Below are 7963 nucleotides of genomic sequence, written 5' to 3' on the forward strand. Positions count from 1 at the left end.
CTGCTGCTATTTTGCCTTGGAACGAAATGTGTCATTTTTCGGGGTGTTGAAACTGAGAAAATTAGAGGCTTCCGCAGCTCCAAATGAAGTAGGATATTTTGATGTGCCTGAACACGGTCAAGAAACCCCGCTGTTGCTTTGTAGAATGTGCAGCTATCAAGGGATCCAGCCGGAAGCTTTATGAGAGAGGAGATGACACAGTATTCCAGGCCAACGATAATACAAAGCAAGAGTTCAGATCTCATCATCTCATATCCTCTTGCTCAAATAAATAAATAAAGTTTCTATTTTTCGAAGATGGTAAAAGGATATTTGAAGAGCTTGGATTCAAAGATCCAAAAGCAATCAGATTCTGTAGCAGCTGTTTAAGTGCCGAGACAAGGGAGGAAGTATTATGTCCATAACTTTGTGTAAATCTTAAAAAGAAGGCCCTCAGAAGATGATCTCAGGGTCTGGGTAGGCTCATACGGAAAGAGGTGGTCCTTGAGGTAGAGTGTTCAGTTCCTGCTTCAAAGGAATATGTTATGTACTGAAGTTCTCACCCTGGGCCAGCAGGGGGATACTGTAGATAGTTATGCAAATAAGGGATCAAAAGTGACGTTCATTGATTGGATAGTTTTAGAAAATTGTTACAGTTACGTTGTACTGAAGCTCTATATAAGCAGGCTGACTGAACCCTTCAGTTCAGTTCTGTTCTGGCCTCTGAATAAACAAGAGATGTTTGAAGAATCGCTGTGTCGTCTGATATGTTCACCCACAACTTAACAGAATACACATGTTTTCTCCTAAATGTTTGGCCAGAGAGTAATCTCTGAATGAATCTATTGTGAGGACTGCTGCGCAGGTCTGTGATTCCCATTCATTATAGCTAATTCCACTTTGACACTATGTGTGTGAGAGAGTCTGTATCTCCATCCAATTCTAACTAAGTTGTTTCAACAAGTTTTACTCTTGTATCTTTATATAACTCACAGTGGCATCTTATGGTGAAGGGCAGGGCGAGAAATTGAATAAATCATCTTCAACAAACAACAAAACTTACGATGAGTTGGCCTTCAGCATTAAAGGAAAAGGTAAAGGTACCCCTGCCCGTACGGGCCAGTCTTGACAGACTCTGGGGTTGTGCGCCCATCTCACTTAAGAGGCCAGGGGCCAGCGCTGTCCGGAGACACTTCCGGGTCACGTGGCCAGCGTGACATCGCTGCTCTGGTGAGCCAGAGCTGCACACGGAAACGCCGTTTACCTTTCCGCTAGTAAGCGGTCCCTATTTATCTACTTGCACCCGAGGGTGCTTTCGAACTGCTAGGTTGGCAGGCGCTGGGACCGAGCAACGGGAGCGCACCCCGCCGCGGGGATTCGAACCGCCGACCTTTCGATCGGCAAGCCCTAGGCGCTGAGGCTTTTACCCACAGCGCCACCCGCGTCCCTTATGCCTTCAGCATTACTCTGTTTTAAATTCCAGGCTTCCAGTAATTCCACTGTCTAGGTGGAAGGGAGCATGCAGAAAACGTCTGAATGGGATGAAGAGGCATCACATGAAAGGACTAGGAGCATCCAGAGACAACATTTCTTCATTAAAGATCCGAAGAGGTGAAGCCGCCGCCTCATTTATATGTACGCTGTGACCTCTTAAGGATGCTAACTATGCTTCCTTGGGCAAAAGCCATCTCTCTCTCTTTTTTGCAAATGCTTCTTTGCGTTTTCCATCTCTTCCCCTCTATTGCTGAAACCCCTAAGTGATATCCATCTGCTTTTTGCCCCAAGTTAATCTAAATTTCATTTCTCTAATAAGAGTCCTTCAGCTGGGAAGCCGAATGTGGAATTAAATATTTAAGGCAAGGTTTTCAGCAGGTCCTCCTGTGAATATATCAAAGTTCTTGTTTAATACCTAGGCCATTTTACCGACTCCTCTAAATGCACATTCTTTAATTTTACAAAGTGTGGTGTGCTCCCTCCCCACTTCCACTCAATTAGCGATTTTTACAGGTAACAGCGAAGGTGTGGCAATCCTCAGAGATCCCAGAGGAATGAGGCACTTGGGGCCAAACTACATGTGCACTTAAATCGGTAGCAGGCAGCTGTTTTGTGCTGATTTTAAATACGGTGGTACTTTGGGTTACGTACGCTTCAGGTTACAGACACTTCAGGTTACAGACTCTGCTAACCCAGAAATAGTACCTCAGGTTAAGAACTTTGCTTCAGTATGAGAACAGAAATCGTGTGGCGGTGGCGGGAGGCCCCATTAGCTAAAGTGGTGCTTCAGGTTAAGAACAGTTTTAGGTTAAGAACGGACCTCCGGAATGAATTACCGGTAAGTTCTTAACCCGAGGTACCACTGTAAAGTATTTTAAATCCACCCTTCAGCATGACACAATCTCAGCCGAACAGGGAATCAGGGTTGGGGAGAACTCTCTGTTCCAAGCTCAGAGTGGAGTGAAGACACAAACCTTCCCTTTCTGCACAGTGCTTACACAGTAGTAATTGGGTTTCCTTGCACCAGTGATTTATTATGGAAAAGGTTGCGTAGCTTCACGCTGTTCATTAAGTCCGCATCAAATGTGACCCTCGCTTAGCTTTTCATGTCTCGCACATTCTTGTAGAAGTTATATATTTGTAGGAACAGTATAAAGGGGCTCTCTGCGCCCTTACTATGACAAAAAGATTGGTATTGTTGAATTGGAAAAATAAAGATGCATCTCCCTTTAACGATTGGATTGAAGATATGTACAAACTGGTTACACATGAACAAGTTGTGTACAAATGTAGACTTGCCATGGACAAATTAAACAACATTTGGAATTCATTTTTATAATTAAGGTCTGGTTAACGAAAGGTTTGATATTGATGCTGAAATCCAGCATCGCCTCAGCTTTGCAAGTGTAGCTTTCTCCCGATTGAAGTATAGAGTGTTTGAGGACCAGAAGGAAACCAAAATGCTTGTTTACAAAGCTTTTGTACTACCAACCTTACTGTATGCTTGTGAAACATGGAGCACTTATAAATGCCATCTCCAACTCCTCAAACAATTCCATCAACAGTGTCTCTGAAAATTTTTACATATCACTTGGGAAGACAGGCAAACTAATATCAGTGTACTGGAAGAAGCAAAGATCACCAGTGTCTAAGCAATGATTCTTCCACATCAACTTCGTCAGACTGGTCATGTTGTACGGATGCCTGATGATCGTCTTCCAAAGCAACTGCTCTATTCTGAACTTAAAAATGGAAAGCGTAGTGCTGGTGGTCAACAAAAGAGGTTTAAAGACTCTCTCAAGGCAAATACACCGACAATTGGGAAACACTGGCCTGCGAGCGCTCCAGTGGAGAACAGCCCTTACCAAAGGTGCCATGGAGTTTGAAGATGTTCGAACACAGGACAAAAGGGAGAAACATACTAAGAGGAAGGCACGCTTCCACGATCAACTCCCACCCAGAAACCTACGGTATGTCCCCACTGTGGAAGGACGTGTGGATCCAGAATTGGCCTCCACAGTCACGGACTCACCGTTAAGACTGTGTTCATGGAAGACAATCTTACTTGGCTACGAGTAATTGCCAAAGAAGAAGAAGAAGGTTAGCAAGTCTTCGCCCCTCCTTTTTATAATGTACACAATATCTTTTTTTGTTCTCTCTTTTGTTTTCTACATAGGTACTATTTCCTGTTTCTTCTTTGCATCATAGCTTACTCTTGGCACTTGTAATTTTTCATTAAAGAATATATAAAACATTATATATCTGTATTTATTTATTGTAAACTCTTCAGGTGGCAAATGCTAGTCCTTCTCTGAATAGAGCTAGTGAAGTTAATACAGAGACTAACTTACTGTATGTTCATTGGTTTTAATGGGTGGACTCATGAGTGGAACGTGGTTGAATACAACCTTTTGTATCCCACCAGATTAAAATTAGGTACATTAGGTTATGCTACAAACTAAAATGTCAAACAGTTTTTAAAAAAAGTTTCACTCCAAATCTCAAAACCACACTTGTTCCTGCCCTACATCTTCTTCCATAATCCATAAACCCAACTGAACACAATGGAGCATATATATATATATATAGTAGAAATATATAAGATATCAAGGTAAGTGTGTGTGTTCAGCAATTTCTAAACAGTTAGTGCTTTTGTGCTTCACTTGATGTTTGGACATTTTTCAGAGCTGTGACAACTGTGGCAAGTAGCAGTTCAGCTACAATACCTGGGGACTTTTTGCCACTATGTGTCATTATTTCCACTAAAGCAATGCCTCCCCAGCTGACATGATTTACTGAGCGAATATGCCTGTGAGATTTCAGCAGAGTCATGATGCTAAATATATAGAAACATGAGACTGAAAACCTCAGGATTTATAGCAGTTATATTGCTGTGTTTGCTCGTCCTGTCCCTGTCCTGTCAGTAAACCATTCTCCCTGTGGTTTAAAGTAGGGTCGTGATTCATATGCCATCATAAGCACATTTAGCACGTTCACTCAAAAGCAAACTCGGGAACTGAAGTGCAAACTGACACATATGCATTCTTTGCTTTGGAAGAACCTACATCAAACCTGCAAGCCACTTTGAAAACAGCCAACAGGAGTTTCCAAAGGAATGAATGCAGGGATGGTTAACTCAACCACATGCAACTGAATTAAAATACATAAAGCGTTGTTTCACCTTTTCAAAAAATGTGTAATGCTAAATATTTCACATGTATGTGTCAAAGCTCTTGTAAGCTGTCCTGAAAATTGGCTTTAGAATCTCAGTCAGGGAATATTCTCTCTCTTTCTCTCTGCATCTGGAATATATATATGACCTGTTTTTTTTATCATAATGTTTCTTAAAGCACCATGTGCATTTCCAGAGAGCTATTAATCATTAACAATAATATCCAGAACTCCCCAGTCACATTAAAACCACTTATCCTTCATCTTGTAGTTGCCTTGTTATAGCCCAGGGATAGAAAGGTGGTTCTTTTTTTGCAATCGAGAACTGGCTCAAAAAAGGTTGTAAGTATTGCAGACATGGAAAAAATTAGGCATCTTGGGGAACTGCAGAAACTGAGGTTTATGCAGGTATTTGGTAGACCTGTATGATGTGTCTTAATCATCACCCCATCTCAATATAGTCCCCACAAAGGATGAATTCATCTGGATTTAGCTTTAATTAACATTTCCCCTGTTCATTTTCCTCATCCATGACTTATCTTTTGCCTATCCCCCTCCCCTTATTCTTTTCCTTACAATAAGATGTGAATTCTCTTTCATTGGGTTTTCTTTGAAAATGTGTATTGCATCTGTTCAGAATTGTAAAGATCTATATTTATGCTGTTTTCTTTCTCTTTTAGAGGCCTACCATGTCCATGATTGGTATTACCCAGCATGCTTTTGAATGCTTGCATAGTATTAAAATAATAATAATAATAATAATAATTTATTTATATCCCACCCTCCAAAGCTGAAGCCGGGCTCAGAGTGGTTAACAACAGTAAACAGTATTAACATATGAAGTGCAACAGGTTCCCCATTCCTGAGTCAAATCTGTGCATTGGACAGAGCAACACTAGAGATGGGGAGGCCTGGAAAAAACCCGGAATTTTTTTTTGAGGGGGGAGACGACAGTCCCCCCTTTTTTCCCCAAAGCCGTTCCTCCCCCCCGAAAAAATTGAAAAAAAGTGTGTGGAATATTCGAACTATATCAAAAACTCCCTCCCCATTTTCCAGGGAAAAAATGGCTTTGGAAAAAACGGGGGGGGGGAAATGGAAAAAACGGACAAAAATTGGGGGGGGAACCCACCTGTCTCCCCCCCCATTTTTCCAGGGTTTTTTTTTCCTAGGCCTTCCCATCTCTAGGCAAGACTGCCAGCGTGGGGTGGTGAAATTTGCCAAATTAGCTTATAACAGACTTCAGAACGAGAAGAGGCTTGTTTAAATCAAATAAGTATTTTGACCGCCTCATCTCCTTCATCACCATTCTAAGTGTGGAAACAAAACAGGAACTAGGCTTACTCCAGCCCACCTTTGCAGAAAGGGGAGTTGGAAGTAAGACAGAGAAAGCATTTAAATCTGACAGTCGACTGAACATTATGTAATCGCCAATTAAGGTGGATGTATGCGGCGAAGTTCTCTCAGCTTTAAAATGTCACTGAACAATAATTTCAGAGTTCACTCAAAAATCAGATCTAATCATCCATTAGTTTATGCCCAAGCGCAGCCATTTTTCCTTAGCCTTAGCCCAGGGATTAATAGTAATCTTGACTCCCGTGAACCAAAGCTGGCAGCAAGTTTCCAAAAGGAAAAGAAGCGTCAATTAATGGCAACCTCTGAGGTGTAGATGTCATGTCACTTCTGGTGTTATCTTGCTAGGGATCTTTTTTCTAAATAAACACCGAAAAGGTAGCTAACTCTTCAAAGACTTGACTTCCCGAAAAGGGACAGTTTTTCTAAAGTTCACACATCTCCTAAAAAGTTCACACTGTTCAAAAGAATCTTCCCTTTTGACTTTGTGTGCATCTCCAAGGTGATATTCTGACTGCTGAAGGGAAATTTCGCTTTTCTTCTTTGTAGATTCTGAATAAGTGAGTTCCCTTTTCAGAATAAAGGAAGGAGGAGGAGGAGGAGTTTAGATTTGATATCCCTCTTTATCACTACCCTAAGGAGTCTCAAAGCAGCTAACATTGTCCTTTCCCTTCCTCCTCAACAACAAACACTCTGTGAGGTGAGTGAGGCTGAGAGACTTCAAAGAAGTGTGACTAGCCCAAGGTCACCCAGCAGCTGCATGTGGAGGAGCGGGGAAGCGAACCCAGTTCACCAGATTACGAGTCCACCGCTCTTAACCACTACACCACACTGGTGAACGTTGCCTTTCCAGGATGTTTCAGTGACAAATATTTTGCTCTAAGTTATTCCACACACTTGCATTGGGTACCCAACCCATGTCACAAATTTATGTTTCCCAGTATTAGTTTTCATGGAATTTATTTCCATGAGATCCATAGGGTAGTTTCTGGAGTTGCAGAAACTTGAAGTGGCAGTCAATGAATCTATGTGCCTATGCCTCATCTGGTAAGCCACTCAAATGCAGGTTGTAGCATCAACTTTCCCTTGGCATTGAAGTACCCTCAGGCCCATGGCTGACTCCAGCAATCCACGCTGGCTACTGGAGCCTCTTGGAGTTGTCTTATTCCAGTTGAGTCTTGCCCAAGCAACACATTCTTCTGCTCCTGGGAAGATTCAGGATCGGGGGAGGGGGTGGCTCCCACCATTTTTCCTCAGTGCAGTCCTCCTCAGCACATCTCTGACAGGTGGACACCATTGCCATTATAAGAGAACAAAGGTGGCATTCATGGTGAGTTCTGGCACCCCTTTTTCTAGAAAAATAGCACTAATTGTTCTTCAATCCTGTTTCTTGGTTTGTCCTCCAATGCTGACTTGCTCTCCTGACCTGGTTTCATACCTTGACTTGGATCCACTGGTGCAACTCTGAGCTCCTGGTCCCCTACGCTTGGCTCATATAAGTTATGAGGGTTTTGGTCTGGTCTATGTAAGGTCTATGTTAGTATTACAGCCGATACTATTGAATCTACTTCATAATTAGTTTTGCTTTCTATGTTTACATGACAAAATAAGGATACAAAACCTAAGAGCTTGCTAATAGCTGCTAAAAAATTACATAATATATAAACTTACCCGCATGGTAGAGAATGACTTGGACTTTAGCAACAGAAGGGGAAACTACACTGAAAATCCAGAATGTGGAAGGAAAAGACAATCTGCAATCATTTTACCGCTTGGCAGAACTTCTGCGTTTGCATCTAGCAAGGCTTATGAAAACACACAATGGCAGCTTGGCAACCTTAACACATGTAGCATGAACTCTGGAAAGGTGAGGAGGAAATGTGTCTTGTATATTGCACTGGTCCTCTTGTTGTAACGTCCCCCTTTTGTGTGTGTTGTGTTCTTTTGGAATTATTTTTCTTTTTTAAGA

The sequence above is a fragment of the Podarcis gaigeae genome (genome assembly GCF_964106915.1).
Source record: "Podarcis gaigeae genome assembly, chromosome: 11".
Classification (NCBI taxonomy): domain Eukaryota; kingdom Metazoa; phylum Chordata; class Lepidosauria; order Squamata; family Lacertidae; genus Podarcis; species Podarcis gaigeae.